The 22,005-nt window shown below is 38.3% G+C and overlaps 1 long non-coding RNA gene across 1 annotated transcript in view; it reads right to left on the bottom strand.

The window, feature by feature from the left end:
• Positions 1 to 22,005, bottom strand: part of LOC111923088 (uncharacterized) — a 52,688-nt gene that overhangs the window by 19,543 nt on the left and 11,140 nt on the right. The window contains exon 2 of the long non-coding RNA XR_002860912.2: positions 11,927 to 12,001. This is a non-coding gene — a long non-coding RNA (uncharacterized LOC111923088). The remainder of the gene's footprint in view (positions 1 to 11,926; positions 12,002 to 22,005) is intronic.

Genomic DNA, 22,005 nt, shown 5'->3' with positions numbered 1-22,005 from the left:
TAATACAAGGATTGGAACTTGGCTAAAGAATTGTTTAGATGGAAGATGACAAGCTGTACCTAAATGAGAAGCCTTGGATCACATGGACATTGCAGTGGGATTTCTGCTGGACGGCAGTGGGATCAAACCTGGACTAACTTAATGTAATGTTTTCATTATGGCTTTGGCACAGAAACCCAGAAGTGAGCTAATAAAACATGACAACACAGCATTTGAAGTCATTGTCACCACAGTGGAAGATGGGGATGCCATAAAGAAAGAACTGGAAAGGCTTTTGTTAGAAAGTTAGAAATGGGAGAAAATCCCATGCCATGAAAAGTGAGAAGACCGATTTAGGCAGTAATAAAACTTTCTGCTGGAGGGGGTTGGATGCTGAGGGTTTGAAAGCAACACGGAAGAGGAGTAGAAACTCACAGCATGACTGTGAGCTGCTGGTGTTGCAGAGCTGTGTGAAGGCATATGGGAGCCAGAGAGAATGAGGGGAAAAAAAGCCCGGGTGCAAGGTCATGGCTAGAGTTCATCTGGTGCAGTGCACATGTTCTGACACTCAGAAAGAGGGATCAAAATGGGGAAAATGCCAGGCAGCACCATAATATGGAAGTAATTTCAATACTTCTAAGTACTAGTTATAGAATAATATAATCTTAGAAAGGTTTGGGTTGGAAGGTTTTTCATAAAGTTTCTTCTAGCTCCAACCTCCTGACATGGAGAGGGACAATTATGGTTTGTTCTTTGTTGTGTGACTGCCCATGGCAGAGCTAAGTCCTGTAGTTCAGCCTTGCTGCCTCTGCAGAGCCATGGCCAGATGAGACCACTTCCAAGAGCACAGAAACCTGACCATTAACATTTCTTCAAAGATACCACATTGTGATGAAAAATAAGCAGGAGAGATAAAAAAATAAAATAATAAATATTATGAAAAAAAATAATGTTAGTCTTTGAATAGCTTTAACTGGGAGATTTTCTGCACAAGCAACTTCACAACCTCATTGTGTCTGTGTGTTTTCTATATACAGCATCATGCTCTGTTATGATCTGACTTCATAAAATTGAGGAAATTAATGTGGTAGCAGTACAGTCCAGTATTGCCTGAAAGCTCAGCCATCTCTGTGCTCCTATTAGAACTGCTTCTAGCTCATTCCCAAACCAGACAGACAAATTCAAGTATCTTAGTTATGCTGTGGATGGAAAATGTCGAGAGCCACCTTGCCCAACTTAGTTACAAAGACTATAAAAGCTTTCCATTCCAAATGTCCTGTTTTTTCTATAATAAAAGAAGTGAATAATTTTCTGCTGCTGGTACACTGTCTGCTCAATCCATAAAACTCTTGTCCCTGGAAAAAGAAGCTAAAGCAGCCTGGTATCAAAAATACTAATGATAATGATAAGTAATAATAATAATAGTAATAGTAATAGTAATAATAATAATAATAATAATAATAATAATAATAATGATAATAATAATAATATTACAGCAAAGGCTATAATATAAAACTGAAGTGTCTGACAGAAGACAGTAAACCAGGACTTCAGCATTTCTTACATCCTTCTTATCCTTGTTTCCACTAAAGGACACAGAGCCCTTAGTCAGCCTGATTATTAGATTAGGCAATTATGAGAAATTGATCTGTCTAATGAAGTCCATATTTTTTTTTCATATTCCTGTTCATCTTGCAGTAGGATGTTTGCTGGTTCCTTTTCAGTCTTCTCTTTGAGAACATTTTTCATTATGTTTTGTTCAAAAGTGATTTTCCAGTGCTGGTTGATGCTTTTCAGTAAATACTTTATTTCTTAAAATTATTGCTTAAAAATAAATAAAATTTTAAAAATCCCAAACTTTAGAGTTACCAAATTAGGAAAAAGAATCTGAAAAATATTAAACAAAAAACTGGGAGGGGAAAAAGCCCATCAATTTATCTATTTGAGTAATAAGCAAATATGTTTCTAATTCCAGTTTGAAAAATTATATTCTACATCTCAAAAGTTGAATTAAATTTAAAGAAAACAAGCATGTTTTGAAAAAGACTCAAGAGCTAAACAGAACCTTCCTGGATGTCCCACTGTAGAGGTTTTTTGATCTGGGCACTTTTCCTACTTAGCCTAAAATTCAGATCCTGGACATATATTTGGATTTGTTTTAACATTTGGCTACTAACACCAGGAGCCCAGAGTTAGTCTGGCTGCGGTGACTTGGAGGCTCTTCAGCTGAGCAGAGTCAGTAAATACCTCGGAGCATTTCAGCCAGGGGATTACAGCCATGCCAATGTTTCCCAGAGCAGCTGCTGCAAGGAGCTTGTTTAATACCTGCTGCCTGTAAAAAGAATTAAGCAGTAAATGAGGGCCTGCCACAGGAGCTGTGTCCAGGTCTGCTGGAGAAGCAGAAACACAGACATTTTGCTTTCTTCAGGCATGTGTAAGCCCCTTAGCTGGAGTTAGCTGTTTCTGGGAAAAGAGGTGTTTAAGGGTTTAAAAGAGGGAGGAGAGAAAACCTGCTCACACCACCGGTGTTTCTGTAACCTGTGCATGAACTTTTAAATCAAGTAGCTTTGTTCATAAGCTTTAGTTGTCTGGCATAGAGCAGCTTCATCACTAATGCCAAAAGAACCCCATGTGGTTTAGAAAAAGCAGTCAATCCCCTCAGCTCCTCACAGCCCCTTAAATACACTAATCCAATAAATAAATATATAAATGTGCTATAAAAACTCATATTATCCAAAATTTGTTTTTAAAGGCCCAGTTGCTGAATAAGTAAGGCTTGAGGATCTTTTTCATCAAAATGTTTTGGAGGGATGAAAGAAAAACAGGTTTTGTGTGTAGAAAGCAAATACCAAGCAGGGTGTTTCAAAAAAGCTAAGTATTTTGGTTTTAATAAAAACCTTTTGTGTTTTTCCTCAACTCAGAAATCACAGCAGGTCAGTTAAAAAGTCAAGCTACTTGCCTGATGGAAATAAAAGGCAGATTAATCTGCTACAACCCTGCTGTCTTCTTTGGGAGGAAGTAACAGTGCAGCTGAAACTTCAAGTGTAATCATAAGGAGATCTAGTTTTGTGAAAGGGAAGCAAAGAGTGAAATCCACCTGTTTGGGTTAGGAACAAATGTGTGGTCTGGTGATGGCCCAGGTTCAACTCTTTTGAAGACTTGTCCAAGGTAATCTATCTCTGTGTCCTATCTCCCAGTTTATAGGAAAGTCTAATACCAGTTCCCTGGAAATTGTTGAGAAGATAAATACAAAAAGACTGTTGTAAGGAAGACATACGATTGCTTTAGAGTCACAATTCTCACAGTCCAATGAAGGACATGCAATGCATTTCATCGATAATGAGCTTTTTAAGCAACACTCTCATAGTGCTGTGCTCTGGTCCCTCACACATTCTGGGCTTTATTTCTTCTCTTAGAGAGAGGCAGCAAGTGGAGCTGTCACTGTACCACACAATGAACTGCACAAAAAAGATCCCAAGGGATGAATTCTTGGGTCCTGACAAACTGGTATGGTCTTCTCTTTGGAGCAAGATTTTTATGGAACAGGTCTTCAGCTTTGCAGTAGCACAGCTGGGTCTTTTGGGAAGGGAACCTCTCAAGGGATCTCCAAATCACAGAAGCAAAATAACTCTGTAACTCCTAGCCTCATCATATTATTTTTAGACTTGAAATAGCTGGCAGATTTCTGAAAATTCAGCTCCAAGCTGTGTGTTCATATCAGATCAGTTTCCATTAAACACAGATAGAACATCACCTTATGAGCTATGGCAGACAAAAGATTGGAAATTCAAACCATAGCAACTTCAGCAATAAAAAGCAAATAGAAGATATCTGAAAACTATGCCTGGAAGATATTATAGATTTTGAGTTTCATGGAAACCAATGACTGATTTTTCAAGTGTTTGGGAATGGTAACAATTAATGTTGCCTATAGAATTCCTGATAATATTACTCAGTATATGTTCCTTTGGAACTCCTGAGGGATATCTTCTCATCCTTCGAATTTGTTCCTGTTTATTTTTAAAGAATTCTTTGTTTCTAGGCCTTGACCAAGCAAAGCACATATTAAATGAATACTGTTTGAAAAAAGATTTATGCAGATGACGTTGCAACACCACTCAAATGAAATCCAAATATTCATATTAAAAGCAATTGGTCATACAGGAATATTTAGGCCAATCCAGGGTAGTACCATTGGTACCCTACCAATTTATTTTACTGAGATTCTTTTAGTTCCTTAAATTCACATTCAAAAATGAATTTGTTTGTATTATTTTGGCTCCTACTTAAAAGGTATGTCCCAGATTAATATCAGCCAGACAAACTAACTTGTGACTTCAGAGATTACTGGTTGATGGCTGATAATCCACTTGAAATCTGCTGTCATGGACCTCTGCTAACACAGAGAATGGGAAATCACTGCATTCAAGGACTCAGGCAATCAAATCTTTTATAGGAACGGAGCAACCAACTCATTTGGTAATAGAGTTTCCCACAGATGATATAATTCCTGGTTATGTCTGAATTTAGAGTTAGCAATGAAGCTACCTGTTCCACCTCAAGGGTGAACAGAAGTGAACAGAGAGCCCTAAGCCAGAGGCCAGTGCTGGAATGATCATCCTTTTCTAACACAAGTGATTTCCAGGTGCAGCACTCTTGTCTTTTTTCATTTAGTATTTATGAGTGAACTGCTAAGTCAATCCTTTTCCATCACAATTCTTTTTTTTTTTTCTTCAAAATATAGTCTGTAATTCAATTTGTGGACAGTCTAGAAAAATTCCTAGCACTAATGAGCTTTTTAGACATGAAAATATGCCACATTTTCTAAATTGAGGAGTTACATTTTTTTGACAGGATATTTGAACTAGGTGACTCATATGATCCAGAAGCATTTTCATTATGAAAACTTAATCATGAAAATAAAATATAAAGTTTACATGCATATGGCAAAACTGAACAGATAAAAGAAAAAAAATAAAAGAAATATAAAAATCCATATCTGTCAGATATCTTGTTATGAGCCATGTAGTATGGTGCTAAATTCTAAAGCCTGGACTTGGCTAAATCTAGGCTGTGCTCCCACTTTTAAATTATTAATTTTTTGGCATTAATTTTATTGAGCTTCTCAGGTTCATGGAATGATGACATTTTTGAGGGAATATCTGATCCAGACTTGTCCACTTAACTTTCCCAGGATTTTTATTATTATACATCACTCTACAGTAAAAGACATGCATCAGTTCTTTTGCCATACAAAGTTACCAAGTGACCTGAAGTTTACATTGATTTACTTTAATGAGATTTTACCATGCTTTAAGTATGTTGTGTTGAGCAAAAAGTGAAGACCTGTAATCTAAATCAAGTATACTGCAGTAAGTGAACAAGGGTATCATGTAAGAGGGGAGAAAAGACAACAAGAGTTAAAAATTACTTTGAATATTTGGATTGAAAATATGTTAACAAAGAGAGTTTGTTTTAAAAAGCAAGGATTTTCAGTCTGAGTGGGTCCTTTTGTGGCTGCAAAGATTTATATAGTTTAAAAGCTATTTTCTAGCATTAAATGCCTTCTTACTTAGCATGACAAGAAGCAAATAAAATCTGTCTGATGTGCTCAGCAAGAATTTAATCCAGCTGGACAGAATGAGGTATAAATGCAATTAATATCTCTTTACCAGCAAATATATTATGTTTTATAGGGTCTTATTTTTCAGAAATTATTCAAGTAAAGCATCCTGATCAGTATCTAGCTGATTTTTAACCATTAGGAATTCTCTCAGCAATTCAGTTTGCATTTTGTAGGCTCAGCTGATAAAACTAACTGGAGATTTTTGATTCTACCTCTTAGATATCTCAGTCAAAAACTGATTTTCCAGTGATTATAACTCCTTCAAATTATGTCTCCATTAAAATTACGCAAGCTGGACTGGAAACCTCCTTCTCTTGTGATCTTGGTTTTAGCAGCTTTCTCTGCACTAGGATAGCTCTTCTAAAGATAGTGAGGATGTTGCTGGCCTTTCTTTTGCACTGTTTTGAACAGAACCCAAGAACTGGCATGATTTCCACCTCTATGGATATGCCAGAGGATGCCAAAGATCAGCTCTTCATGAATAGTCTTCTTTGGTTATTCTATTGCCTATCCTGTCTCCATGGCCCCTGGAATACACTTTTTTTCTGTCTGGACTTTCTCCCTAATGCTACTTCCTGGAGGAAGAAGGTTTAAAGATACTGAAGGGCTTGAGAAGAAAGTTAATGCTGAGAAAGAAAGAAAAAGGAAATATGGTCTCTACTCTAAAGCTTTGAGTATTTTCCTCTTCTTTCAACGGTTTGAATGAGACCATGGCAAAGCTTAAAGGCTATGAAGCGACAAAAGCCACTTCATTTTTGTACTGTTTCTCTGTGTGTTTGGGTTTTTTTGGGTTTTTTTAATGTGTTTCAGACGATAGTCCCTGGAGAGGAAAAGCTGATGGGCTTTTTGTCTGGTTGGATTTTTCAGGTTCAATACTCCGTACCAACTCTAGTACCTGTACAGAAGGAGAGTAATTTTTGCAAGTCGGCAGTGAATGCTTTGATTTTTTTGGTAAATACATTTTTAGGTATGTCATATCTTCAGCAGACATTGACAACATAACTCCAGGAACAAATGTAACTTCAGGAATTTATATCAGATCAGAACTTAGGCATCTTCCCTTCTTCATCATTTTCTCAGAAGCATCTAGGCATGTGGCTATAAAACTAGGAGCCAGGGGATTATAAGTAGTAATTTTCACTCTTTTCCTCTGTAACTGTGGGTATTTGGAGGCAAGCAAGCCTCAAAAAACAGCAGTAACTTTCAGATGTTACTACTCTGACATAGAATATCAAAAGATGATTTTTAATTCCCATGCTGTTTACTTGTCAAGCAAACAAAGGCCAGCTTGAATTTAACATTCATAAACTACAGATTACAGCTATAGATGGGAAAAAAAATCATATCCACACATTGTATGTTATATTCTCTGCACTTTCCATTTTTTCTGCCACTTAAGATAGGGTTTCAAAGTCACATCTAACCCTTCATTCATAGGGCTTATGCAAGCTTGCATTGATGGATGAAACTCATACTCACCATGTGTATGGGAAAAAGCACTTTGTGTAATCCTCATAAATCCTGTAGTGATGTGAGTGCAGTTTCAGCTGGGATAGTCCAGAGGAAAAGGGAAGATCAGATTCCAACTGCATGTGTTAATTAGATAATATTCCTTTCCGTGCAACTGTTATCTCATGGGATTCATATAAGGATAGACAAATGTGTAGCTGATTGGGAAATTCACTGATTGTCTCTGGAGGCCCAAGTCCTACCAAGAGTCACATGGGTTAAGTTATTCCCCTTAATTTCTATTAGACAAAACCATGACTTAATGTGGCAGAACTGGCTCTTTCTGTTCCAGGAGAGGTCATGGGCTGTACTGAGAGAGAGTCTGAAGGTCAGGCCTGAGATGTGCTGCAAGGTTTGTGAGGAGGAATCCAGCAGAGCTTCTTCTCCTACTATGCCCTGCTTAAGCAAATGCATCTCCGTGGGGTAGTGAGCAGAAAAGCTGGAAGAGCACCAGCAGTTATTTACACAACTGGAACCATTCCATCCTCAGTCAAGTGAAGCAAATAGCTGTAAAAGCATTCTCTATTCCAGCCATCCAAAAACAACACCACAAAGTGGACATCACGAGAAGTCAGTTGCCATGGGCACACAAGTGTCTAACTGGGAGAACACCCACAGAGATTGAACTTTGGTTCAGCAAACCCCAACTCCAGCTCTCTTTAGGGCAAGTGTTGTTGTCATTCAGCTTTGAAAGCAACTTAGGAGCTTCAGAGGAATTATGTGGAGGCATTGGACAGGCCCACCTCTGAGACAAGGCAGGAAAGAGGCAAATAAAACGTGCAGTTTAGACAGAGGTGGGATGTCCTGTTGTCTCACCCCAGGCTCCACAGACACTGGTGTCACTTGATGAGCTCTTCAAGTCTGTGTATCTAATCTAACACAGCCTGCCCAGGGCTCAAGTCTCAGGGAGTCTTTAGATGATTTCTGATTGGGATGGATAATTGTTGTAATTAATTTGGAAACCATAACCAAAGACTTGACTGACATGGTCTCTGGAATCACACCAATCTTTTAAAATCTTATCCACGTTTTTTCAGTTTTGAACACAGCTAGCAGATTTCTTCCTCTGCTTGATTAACTACAAAGCCCAAGGACAACCAAACAGAATTTGACCAAACCAGGTGGACAGTAAGTTCCTACTTTTACACATTATTAAAGCTGGACTAAATGAAAGAGGTAATTTTCCTTGCATATGTTCCTAAATTTGCTTTTTATTTTAGAAACAAATTGTTAATTTCTTTTTTCCCCATTTGAATGAGGCATGAACATAAATTCCTGTAACAACACAGCCATTTGGTGCCAAATGCAATAAAATGTCATGACAACAAAAGAAATTATTATTCATAAGTCATCCTTTAGCTCTGTTGCCTCCCTTCCTCCCAAGTAAGCTTCCCTCTCTCTCTGCCCCTGCCTCCCTTTCTACCCCTCAAAAAAGAATTGATTGGAAAAGAGATTCTTAATTCATGACCAATGCCTTTCTACAGGCGTTTGTTTTTTTTTATTTTTATCCTGGGCTTGCACGGACTTTCTGAAGAGTCCAATCCTTTAGAAACTGCCAGAGGAGAGGTTTTATCTCAGAGTCCAATGACCTAAACTGAAACACATTCACCTAAAGAACGTGCTCCACAATAGCCTCCCACAACAATTTTACGACCCAGCCAACAGAGGTCAAGACTGTTGCTCTTTGGAAAACATGACCTGCATTTATGTTAGTTTGAGAAGTGATCTCCAAAATAAGCAGTTCAAGCATTTAATCTAGGAACACCTATTTATTGCAGGGTTTGGTTTTTTTTCAGCTTCTCTCCAAGTGAATACTACATGTATATTCAATTTTGGCTTTAGGAAACACTGTACCATAGGAACTGTATTTCTTCAAACAAAGTATATCATAGCAGATGCAGTGCAGCACAGTCTGACTGTGGTGTCACCAGGCAATAAAAGCAATATCCTCTACCCAAAATATACTTTGTCACTCACTGATAGGGCTTCTTCAGATTTCTCCCTTCTTGCATTCCCAAAAAATCCTCGTGTGCCTTCCATCAAGAATTATTGTCTCACTGTATCAGTAAGCCCATACATCAATAGCTACAATAATAATTAGAAGATGAAGAGAATTTTCAGAATAAATAAATGGCAAAATACGCATGTGTGAACACAATAATGAGACCCTGAACTGTGTGGTGCATCTGAGAAAATTGAGAAGCTTGGATTAGGTTAGGTTAGATTAAATCTAAAAATAAGATTTACTCAGAAAGCTGGGTAATTTGGAATATTTTTTTTCCTTCTTCTTTTTTTTTTTTTGAGAAATAGTAGCACTCTTGAGTTCTGTTTCCAGGAAATTTTATGAGTTTGGAAGGAAAAACGCTAGTTTCTTAAATCTGCCTTAAAGAGAAACAGAAACAATGTCTTCATTTTTACTTAATAATAATAGAATTAATGCAGAATTTGGAAAACACAGGATCAAATTTTGTTTCTAACAACAAAAAAGTAATTTAAAACTTTCTCCTCCCACAGCAATCCTCCCATCACTCTGAGTCACTGTTCAATAAAACAAAGTATGATTTCAAGTGAGTATGGCAATCTTATGTCAGAAATGTTGGAGGTTCCTCCAGTCTCTCCTTTGAGAACTTTGATTTAAATATATATCATTCCACATAAAAATATCAGCACTAGTTATCCCTCACATTTTTTTTTGGGGGTGTTCACTTGGGAAATGGTAGTTATGCTCCAATTTTTTGGATCTTAATCTACATAAAGTGAAAGAGCTGAACCATAATGCTGCACTTATGGCATTCTTCGAGGTGGGATGAAGTAGGTGAAATATCCTCAGCAGAGTGATGCATTGAACCTCACCCTAAAATCCTGTCAAGTCCTAAAAGCCTTGAATCCTGCCTGGGGTTTGATAGCTAATTCTGACAGGATGTTGAATCAGAATGGCATGAGGCTGTTTTCCAGCAGCAGCTTTTTCAGGACTGTCTTTTAGGTTGGCTTGCTGGACAAAAGAACAGGTTTTCAATATTTGACCTTTCCAGACCTGAACTGATTCACCTCTTGCACACTGTCAAACCCTGCCTTCTTTTTCTCCCTCTCTCCTGTTTATTCAGTTGTGGAACTAAAATAAACAATTTATAGGTCTCCTCTTTTCACAGCCCCCTCACAATCTGTGCCAGCTTAGTAATTGCTATCAAGTCTTTTGTGGTCCTCACACTTGAGACGACTGCAGGAAAGTCTGGAAGAAGGAGAAGACAAAGACTGGCTGTGTCCATCAACACACAAGGGTGGCACAGAGAAAACCCTGAGCTGTGTGACTCAGGATTGGAGTGACAGGCAGCAGAAACCCACAGTGAGTAGGGGTAGGGCTGATGCTTTGACAGCAGAAAAGAGATAACAGGCACAGGGTGGCCTATCAGTGCTCAGGCTTGGTGGGACGAAAGGAGGGCCCTCCACTGATGCCAGACACATCCACTACCAGGCAGGGGTGACATTTTCATGTCAATCATGTGTTAAACAGGACTTTGGAGAAGCAATCCAGTACCTCTGAAGAGGCTGCAGTGTTCAAGGATAATATGTGATATGTTTTACTGGTTTGGATGCTTTGGGGTACATCTGTAGCTCAATTCCCCTCCTGTTTTTATGTAACATTTACTGGCTGTTTTCCCTTTCCCAACACCAGAATGATTCACATGAGAAGGCCAGCCAGTTTTTCTCTATTAAAAAAGAATCAAGATTATAAGAACCGTAAAATTATATAAAATGCTCAGCCAAAATGTCTCTTGGTGATCAGTTTAAAATCATCTCCACAGTAAGAAAAGACATATCTTCAGTTCAAAGGAGACAAGGGACCATCTTGTACTATGCCTTAAAGAGCTGCTAAATCAGACTGGGTTATGATATTAACATAATGTTCACTTTTAATGTATATGCTGCAGTAATTCCCACGAGTTGGCCTTTAAATTGCCTCAGCTACTGTAGCAGAACAAACTAGTGCAGAAACAATGAAGGAATTTCACATACTACACTTTCAATGACTGTGGCACTGGTCTCATCGCAATAAACACAGCAAGGGTCATGGTCTTGGTCTGAACAAATTTGCTGGTTAATACCATTCCAACTATTTCTGTCAGAGAACACTGAATGGTTATTTTTTTCATTTTATTTATTTTTTACATTTTATTTCATTTGGAAGTCACTGGGAAGACTGTGACAAGCCCTATCCCATTGTTACACTGCCATTAAGTCACATTAATTCCCTGGGGAATTTTTAAGAGCTTTGCTGATTCTGCATGCCCAGCTGTGTGAACAGAGCTTAAGAACTTGGGTTTCATGTGGAAAAAAATGTTTTTCTCCCATAGCTTTGTGGTAATTGACTTTGGGAAAAAGAGAACTTCAACTTTGCACATTTTAAGTCATATAAGAAAGCTGCAATAATTATATTGAGGAAAATTATCTACTTCTGATATCTGCAATCTGGGAATGTTCTTAAAATACCCACAGTCTGAACAACTGTGCTGATTATGTATTAAAGCTGTGTGGACTTTTCAAGCTATGTTAACATGTTAATTGACAAAAAAGTCAATATTCACAATGTATATAGGCAAGACATAATGAAATCATGCTGCACTTTCCCTGCTTCATTACAAAAGTCTCAAGACACGGCAAAAATTGTCAAAGACTCAGTGTATTATTCTTTTTTCTCAGAAAAAAAATCTCTGGGGGAAGCCATATTGTATTGTTTTAAGGCCCAGCTTTAATGAGTGGAAGTTCAGGCTATTTGGAGCCTACTGGGACTGTGCTGTTTGTTTGTGATCTTACCCACATTGCTAGCAAGAGATGGTGCTGCAGACAGTCCTGGCATTCATGTTACAGTTTGCTTCTTCACCACAGTAGCTTTAAAAAAAAAAAAAAAAAAAAAAAAATGTAAGGAAACAACTCTAAGTCCATGATAAAAAAAAAGAAAAAAAAAAAGAAAAAGACAAAAAACTGTATGAATTCACTTAGAGATTTAGGGTCTCAAGTCCCCATTTATTTTGTTTTGCATGTAAAATAAAGGTGGGACAGTTTCAATCTCTTTGCAGAAGAATGTTGCAATATTAATATCACAAGGAAAGTGACTTTGCTGGAGGTAGATTTATTTCACATTTATTTTCGCATTGAGAAAATCTGATCCTTCTCCTTAATGGTTTTGTCATTCAAGTTATTACTCTGTCGAGACCACTGGTTTAAATTCAAGTGACAGATTTGACTTAGTATTTGGTACTCTTTTTTTCTGGTTTTATTCCCTTTGTGGGAAGGAAGGAAGGACATCAAGTACAACTTGCTTGTCCATATTATAAGTCTATTTCTACATATGGTTTCTCACATAATGTCAAAAAGGAGATGTCAATCTCAAGTGTAAGGCATGGTAACTGATTTAACAGTAGTCTTCTCTGCAAAATTACCTTTCAGGCAATTTTTTTTTTTAGATTTTCCTAACCCATGGCAGAAAAATTAACATAATAGAGAGTATTGAACATTTTATGGGGTGTGTTTGAATGACTTTGAAAGAGTCTGGGAAAGGTCAGGCTTCCACAAGGCAGACCAGCCACCACTGGAGTAGGAGAAATGTGCTCTGCTTCATTTGTGTCCCACCTCATCATTATTTTTGGATGAGAGCAGAATTAGCTTGAGTGTCCTTTCTCCAAAGGAAATTGTGAAAGCCACCGGTATGGGCAGGGGATAATAACAGTGTGGTCAGTGGTAGCTTCTTCATTATTTTTAAAACTATGGTGTATTTCTGCCTAAAAATCAAAACTTAACAATTTTACCCTATTATCTATTCTCAACATTTAAGCCAGGCTTCATTATTTCTTTCATCTTGACCAACAGATTCTAGAAAAGTTCCTTTTAAACACAGTTGAGGCTATGCCAGTATAGACAATGTTTCTGCAGGTGAAGCCTCACAAAATTTCCTTCCCCTGGGCTGATTCTCCACTGTCTTCCCCTGTTGCCACTTTCCTTGTGCTTCAGCTGCAGACTCTCTGGCTGTGTCTGAGTTGTAAAAAAGGACAAAGATCCCTGACCCCCCATGCTATGGCATGGCCTGACTCCACACTCTGGGTCTTGCTTCTCTCCAAAGAACACCAGGATGAAAATACCCAAACTGCCCATGGGAAAGAGGCATGTGCAGTCCCTTGAACTGCACCCAGGTGCTGTCTGGATAACACAAAATGGCACTAGGCAGAACAGTGGCAGGGATCATGGCAACTGATAAATAACAGGGATATTGGTGTGCCCATGCTCTGACCTGTTCATGGTCATGGTTTTGTACAGTGCCAGTGTAAAGACAAAATCTCTGGGGCTGGGGCCAGCTTTTATTTTTGTTGGTGAATCGGTGTTAGCCCGACAGGTTCTTTATTACTGACAAAAGCTCTTTGGAATGATGGAAAAGGTATCCTGTTACTATGGTACACTTCAGATTTTCCTGGGAAACTTAGCTTGTGAAATTAGAGTAGGATGAAAATGACTTTGTAGTGATATTTTTCTGCATTTTTAAAAATTACTATTTTTCCTTCTGTAACCTGAAACAAGAAGTCTTGAAGTCTTCTGAGTGAAACTACTAAAACCATTTGTAATATTTTCTGTTCAGCTGGAAAACAGAGAATCATTTTTCTTTCTGAGTACTATCGAAAGTGTGGCTGTCCACACAGTCTCTGTCAAGAAATAATATGGATGATCTAAGAGAAAGAAAAGCAAATCAGGAAACTGCCTGCAGAGATAAGAGGGAGGAGGATTTAAAAGGATAGTGTTTCCATAAATCAAGGCAACCGGTGACAGCTTTAAAGTAAGGGTCAAAAACATTGCGAGAGGTGTCACTTGGCTAAGAAGTTAATCCAAGTTTCCATCTCTCTGCCTTTAGTGCTTGTTCAAGTGGAAGTTAAAGATCTCATGGCATTATTTCGGGATCATAAGAGATTGATATCCTGCCCAAATTCTCTCTTTCAGGATCATCAGAGACCTTTGCACCAGTATCAATTCACACAGATTTATGTGATTGCAATAAACAAAGGGCCACATTTGTCTGCATACCATTGCTACAGTTTATTCTGTTCACATGGCAGCAGAGAATTTTAAATTGGCACAAGAATTCTGGGTAGTATACACTGCAAATCCCATCAGGATGGGTTTGCTATAAGAAAAAAGGAAAAGAAAAAAATAATATAACTCTCTATCGGAGCAATCATGAGAACTGACCATCAGAGAGTCTCCCAATACCAACTGCACCAAATAAGGTTTGGCACAAATTTCTCAGAAATTCCCTGAGATACACTGTCTATGGAAAGATGCTGTCACATCTTAATAGAAATTACTATTTCCACCTCAAAAAGGTGGAAACAGCTCTTGGGAGTCTGAAACTGAAGAGCTTAAATTCCAACATTATAATTTAAGGACTGTGATTTTTCATTGCTTTACACAGAATAAGTAGCCTTTACTCAAGGGACATCCTTTAATGTAGGATTATTTCCTTGCAAATGAATTCGGTTGGTAGGTTTTGAAATGGAAAGTGCATGAGATAATTGGCCTGAGGAGGTGGCAAATGGTTCTTGTGTGTCAATGAAGCAGAAGTCAAACACCTGTGCTGCTCCCACAGCAAATCATCAACAGCAAAGATATGTTGTAAAAATGCAAGTTAAAAAAAAATCTTTAAAATAATATGCTGTAAGTCAACTAAACTGACTAAGTTTAGATATGACCCAATCCTGAATCATCCCTCCTTAATTTTACCGGCAGTCAGTTAAACTGCTAAAGAGCTTTAATAAATAAGAGATCTATCCAGTGAGTAACTTTGAAAGCAAAGGCTTGATTTAATATTGCTCTGTTTAAAATTAATTTAAAAAAAAGCAGTTCCATATTCAGAAAAAATAGATATGTACAAACTTAGTAGGGAAGCAGGGTGCTCAGGAAGGGGAAACTGAAGGCAGTGATAATATGATTTCATTGCTGTAATGCTGCCATGAGTCTTACACTTCTATTTGCATTACCCAAATGGAAAAGGGGGGAATGAAAAAGGTTGAGGAAGTGACATTTTTCAGTATTAATAGCAAAAAAAGGAAATTAACTGAAAAGCACTTAATAGCTGGAAAAAAATGAAAATTCTGAGTCTGATTTTCCTCTTACACCAATCTTATACCAGTAGACTTCTGGAAAAGTCTCAGGGCTTGATTCCCAGAATGATGATGAAGTGGAAAGGAGTTTCTTTAGGTGACTGAGTTCCTGTCTAAATGATTATTTGAATGCTAAAGAGATTTTGGTTTAAATGGACTTTTGGTAATCTGCAGTCTTGCAGAGAAGCCCTTATTATTCAAATCCAAATATAATAAGTCTTTTTTTCGAAGACTCCTTTGGCTTCCACCAGCTATATTCTGACATATCCCCATGGAGTGAAAGCAGTTCTTCCTAAAGGGACCAATATTGCAGGTGTAAGGTGGAATTTAAGTGGCTGCTCCAAGGGAACACACAAGCTGGAGAGGTTATGATGGGGGATGCCAATTCACACAATCCCTGGGGAGGCAACAAGGCGATTTGCATCTGTATGAGATGAATTCAGTTTTAAAGTGAAACACATGTGTTAGTGAGTTTGAGGCAAACTGACAGTATCTTTGAAATAGAACTGGAAATTATGAGCAGCAGGAGTGGCCTGACCCTGCAGAGTGCTAATGTTTAATCTACTTATCGAGATAACAATCAAGGAAGAATCAATAACATAAAAACAGAGGGGTTTCTTCCTAGGTAACAGGCAAATAAAGGAGAAAAAAGGCTCCCTGACTGATGCTTCAGTGATTCCCCAGACCATGCTTACTGCCTTTGCTTTGATGGCTAATTCCTGGTGGGCACTGGGAGGTGGCTTTTCTAAAAAGGTGTTGAGATAGCAGAAGGGCTTAAACATTTCAAGAGTGTTCACCTGCAGTCATGACAACTAAATGCAGATTCAAGACTATGATTGAAATCTGTGCAATACTACTATGAAATCAATGATTTCTTACAGTGAGAAAGCTGTCAGGATTAATTCAGAAAGAAAGCAGAACACAATCCAAAGGGTCATTACTGCATGTTTCGAGTCATTAGAAAGCAAACTAAGCATAAAATGATATTTTAAAATATGCAAATCCCTGCCATTAATAACAATTTTGAGTTGTAATGGAAAATTGCTAGTTTAGTCAGGGAACCTTTACATTGCATGGAGATTGTAACAGTCTGCTTTTACATGAGCATTGTTAATGATCTTTAAAATAGTCATGGGCAGTGCAGCTGGAGAGAGTAGGCATCACAGCTGCTTGGAAATTTATTTAAGCTCATGTGATTGCAATGTGTACCAAAGTGTCTATTGCCACCTCACTGATGAATGTCTCACTGTAAATAAATCCCCTGTAATTTCTTAAGTGTTGTTTTCTGTTATCCAAGAACAGAGGGAATCAGAAGAGTGTCAAAATGTCAGTGGGATGCCAGAAAGAAAATATTACCTTGTCCTATCTAAAGAAATAAATTACGTTTTATAGAAATACTGTGTTAAAAAGTGATTCTTCAGATAAATTATATTTCTTTAAAAGCTTTGGAAAAGCATTGCAAAAGATTTAATAAGATGATTCACATGTTTGAATAAATGAAAATTAATATAATAATATTTTAAAATTAATTTTATTTGGGGTAGAGCTAAAAAATTATTTACTGATCTGAGAAAAGAAGTAAATGCTTTGTAAATGGAAGCAAAAGCTCTTCTGAGCAGGGAAAAAAGAAATCAATAATTCACAATTAGCTGTAGATTGCAGAGCACTTTAAACCAGAACCATAATTCCCATATTGCAGGTAGGGTAAATTGACCTCATTGTGACTTCTCTGCAAGTCCAGGTGGGAGCAGAGCTGGAACATGTTTGGTCTCTCCAGGAGAACGAGGCCAAGATGCTTTCAGTACACAGAGGTTCCTGTTTCCTGTGACAGGGACATCTCTGTGGGCTGAGGGACCTTGCAGGCTGGAGATCTCCCAACACCCTGCAGGTTCCACATGGGAAACTACAGCTTCAAATCACAGCCTGCTGTCTTCCCACACTGCTGCTCTGGGAGTTTCTGTGCCAATTTGGGTTCTTGGTCATGAAGCTGTTACATTTTCAGCTTTACACTTGAGTTTGTATCCCCAAGCCTCTGTGTGCTCCTGCCTCACATTTGATGGGCACAGACCACTCCTGCTCTCCTGCACTCCTGCTCTCCTGTTCCTCATGGGGACAATTGCATTTCTGGAAGATGCTCAGGCTTTGTGATGAGGAAAAGGTCAAAATTTGCCTCCCTCATCACCAGGTGGGTGGGAACGGATGGCAGGCAGCTCTCATCTCTACTAGCCAGAACTAAGCAGTCAATGCCTGTAAGAAAAAAGGCATCAATCATTTTCATGCTCAGGGAAAATGTGGACCAGTTTAACTCCTGCCCTGCCCTGGGAGCAGCTATGCACTGCTCCCTGCTCAGGCTCACGTTGGCTTTAAAACTGAGCTCAATTCAAACCTTTTTCTTTTTTTTCTTTTTTTTTCTTTTAATAGTATCTTTTGTAAAAATTCAATTCCATTACTCCAGTTCCTGTTTTCCAGGACAGTTCAAGTGTTCTGGCTGCATTACTCAAGGCAGGCTTTGGCTGGTTGGCATTTCTGTCCCTGGGGCGTTTTGCTGGATTACTCCTCTAGTGCCTGTGCTGCTGCACCGTGGGGACAGAAAAGTGTCAGAACAAATGCAGGAAGATGTGCCAGCTCTTGGTACACAACAAAGAATCCTGAAGCAGCAACAACATTTGGCAGAAACAGAGACATTGTTAATAAAGCAAGACACTAAAATCTGTGTTTAATCACCAGAGCACCATCTCCCCACTAGCAAGAGAATTTTCAAATGAGAGGAAAACTGAAAAGGCAGCTTAAAGTGTCTCACAGGGTGGGAACAAAGTATGTGATCAGAGGTTTAACTCCTTAAAGCATAATTTTGCTTCTTTCCTTCTACAAGTTGGAAAAAGATAATGCTCAGATGTACGTGTTCTTATCACAATGTGAGTGAAATGGCCATATTTCAGTTCAGTCCCCAGATACCCACTAAACCATACTTGTGTTGAAAGATTTTTTTAAAATCTGGAAGTAAAAAAGACCCATTAATGCTACTTCTGCTGGTTGCCAGCATAGATCTCTTTCCTACAGATCATTATCTAGCATTTTGGGTGGGATAGCAGAGTCACTGACAGCTCTGGTAAAGACAGCTCCTTCTTTTTCTTTGAATAATGCACACTAACGTTCTGCCTCAGATTTGTATTTGTCTATAGGTCTAATTTATAACTTCCCACCACACACACCACTGAAAAGGAAATTTCATACTTAGAAATTGCTGCAATAACATAGGAATGCAAAATAGTCAGTATGATATGACAGATATAAAGGCCCTACTGGCGTGTTTCTAATCTTCCTCATTTCACAAGAGTGTTTTGTGGGGGTATTGTTTTGTTTTGCTTTATTCCTTCCAGGTTAGGTAAGTCAGTTGTTGATTTTAAGGTATGCAAAACAGAAGACAAGCAGAGATGTGAATGTGCCACTCTAAACAGAAATGTGAGCCCTAGTTTTCCATCCCAGATCTGCAACGCTATGACCACAGCTTTGGAGAATCACATACTCATCTGGGATTAATCAGTGCTGCTTACTGAAGATTGGTAAATTTACAACTGAGAATGGAGACCCTTTCCTAAGCCATTGGCAGTGCAATGATTACTTTCCACTGAAACACGGTGTGCAGTTGTGAAATGTTTGCCAGGTAGAGTTGAAAAGAGTAAATAAAGTTATATATGTGTAATCCTTCAACTAGGCAGTTTTATAGGCCAGGAAGGTTTTCTAGGATCACTAATAAAAACAACTTATATCTCCCAATGAGCATCTTTGTAAAATTATGGTGAACTGTCTAGGTGCTCCTGCAATCAAGGAGACAAATACACCATTTTTTGAATGTGGACTTAGAAATGTACAGCAATAAAAATAGCATTACATAAAATCAGAAGTTATTCTTTGCCCAAAGTACTTCCGAAAACATTTTAAGTCTTCTTTAATTTCTTGGGAAGCAACTGCTTGGGCAACTGGCTGCTTCCCAGACACTCCATATTAATGCTCCATTCACAATTTACAATTTCCAAGGCTTTGACAAGTCATGAAATTTAGTAAGGACACTTCTAAGTTCCAGCTGACCCAGAAATGTGAGCTGCCATTCACTGTGCTGAGTTCTCTTGCTCCACTAATCATCTTTATTTTCCAGTGATTTCTGCATTTTACTGAGAGTACATGTAGGATGAAGGACTACACACAGCTCTTCCTGCTAGGAGGAGACTTAATAGTCTCTTCTATGTTTCCTTATGGTTTGTGACTATTGCACGGCTAAGCCACAAAATGTTGCCTTAAATTAGGGCAACACCTCAGCCCAGGCATGCCTAAACATAATTAGCTTGTTCAGATTTTCACAGATGAATATTATTAAAGCTGTAACTTCTTCCAGGTTGCAACAAGCTAATTTAAACCGAACATTCCCGAGAAAAGTCAAGATTAAACAAGATTCAAGGTTTCTCCTCATCTTCACCATTAGATTCCAACAGAGAGATCCTCCATGCTTTGTTTTCCTTCTCTCTGAATGTCTTCTACTCTTGTGGGATTTTTTGGGTTTTTGTTTGTTTTTATTACCATTCAGTTTTCAAACACCAGAGGTGCATACATTGGAAATATCAATCACTATTTCAAGGCAGACAGAAAGAGGCACAGAGTAAACTCAAATCACATCAAGCATTTCCAAACACCTCTCAGTGTTAGAAAGTAAACACACTGTGCTCATGCTGCTCAAAGAAAAGCTTGTAGTTCCTAAATATAAAAAAAACAGAGGAACAAGAACAAATTATTGGCCAATTTCTGTATTTTTCCCCCCAAGGATTCTGTGACCTTGCTGATTGAAAGGTGAGATTTTGGGGAATGGGGTAAAAAAAAAGGACAAAATCCTGACCCTTATAAGCGCCCCATTCAGCTGTAAAAATGCAAGGAATAAATCTTGTTCAGTTACAGCAACAAGAGTGTTCATTGGTTTTACTGAGTTGCCTTGGTATTAAAAAAAAATCCAACTGGGCCTTGATGTGAACAGTTGTCTCCCAAATACACACTTTGCTTTCCAAAAGTTCCATTGTGTCCTTTTATATAGCTTTTCTCTTCAATTGCATAAATGCACATGAACAGAAAAGGTTTCATGCAAATTAAACTAAGAACACATGTTGTATCAACACAAAAATTGTGCTGGCCCATTTTGTTTCCAAAGGGATCTCTCCACACCTGCTATTACTTCCATCAGCCTAAGACCAGCCTCCCATCGTGGCCTGGACAGCATTCACTTGGAACTGCTGTCTAACCAAGTCTTTAGGCAGCAAAATACAGCACTTTTGGACTGAGCACCTTCGGGGATGTTTTTTGACTGTGGAGCACAAAGCCAAAACCACAGGTCAGCTGCTCTCGAGGGTGTGAGTGTGGAGTGCTACCAGCTACTGCTGTCCGCTGCTGACTTCCAAGGATACACTCCCAGCTGTCCTCCTGGATCTGCCTGTTGGAACAAGGGGAGGTGGAAAGTCTGTCCCTCTGCAGGGCTATTTAGAACTACCAAAAGACTGGCATAAATAAAATAAAATGTAGTGCAGATTTTGCTTGTATAAAATATGTCTAAATTTAGGAATACGAATGCAGACTTTTATATATTCAGTAGGTGTCTAAGATCTCATGATCATCAACAGAGATTTTGATATAACACCATTGACAGCACATGGAAAAGCCATTCAACTTCTGAGAGCAGACATCTATGGCATGGCTCATTTCCGTGATGTTTATGCATCTCGTGCCACACAAGGCAGAACAACGGGGAGATGTATGACAGTGACAACTGGAGCCTGGCTGAGATTCTGTGAAACATTTCAGATGGGATTGCATTGCATTGGATTGGATTAGATTAGATTAGATTAGATTAGATTAGATTAGATTAGGCAATTTGTCTTTTGGCCAGCTGTGATCTCTAGTTTTTACTGTATTCAATTAATTTATCTAAATGTAGGCATCTGACACCAGTTGAAATGCTGTAGGGAGTCTGAGACCCACAGGACTGGGAGATACAACAAAAGATCTACAGGGGAACCACGTCCTTCTCAATTGGCAGGGGGAAGCCAAGCAGCTGCCACAAGGAACCTGAAATGCCACCAGACACCAAACCAGACTAAATCCTGTGCTAGGTCTCCACTGACTTCTATGAGAGAGACAACAGTGTCTCTCACTTCCCTGAAGATATTTACATCACAGTCTCTTAAATTTAGGGGTCCAGATTTAGACCTGAGCCCTACAAATTGCTAACTGCCTAGTTGTTAACAGTTTTTGTTTCCTCACAGTTTTTAAATTCAAAGAAAAAAAATTATTTTTTTTTATTTGAGGTTGTATGGCACAACACTATCCTGGTTTAGGTCATGGGAGTAACAATAAGGAAACTTCCATGATTTCTATTCAGAAAAATCTATCTATTAGTCCCTTTTAAAATAATTTCTTCTTGTTCTGCTATATATTTTCTTCTCTAGCTTTTCATCTTGATATAAGTAATACAATGATTTTTAAGGTGCTAAAGTAAAAGGATAATATCAAGATAAAAATTCAACGTTCTAATTAAAAATGAATGATAGTAAAATGTGGCAGCTGACAGCTGACAGTTTGCCCATAAAAAAAAGTTGTGATCATTGATAGGTGGTGGATCTCCTACACAGGACTATGAACTAAGCCTAAGAGAAGAATGAGATCTGGAACTGAATGAAAGAGAATATTGTGCTGCTTGTCTCTAATGTGATG

Source organism: Cyanistes caeruleus, chromosome 4, assembly GCF_971803275.1.
Source record: "Cyanistes caeruleus chromosome 4, bCyaCae1.hap1.1, whole genome shotgun sequence".
Classification (NCBI taxonomy): domain Eukaryota; kingdom Metazoa; phylum Chordata; class Aves; order Passeriformes; family Paridae; genus Cyanistes; species Cyanistes caeruleus.
This window is presented reverse-complemented; position numbering and strand designations above follow the sequence as displayed.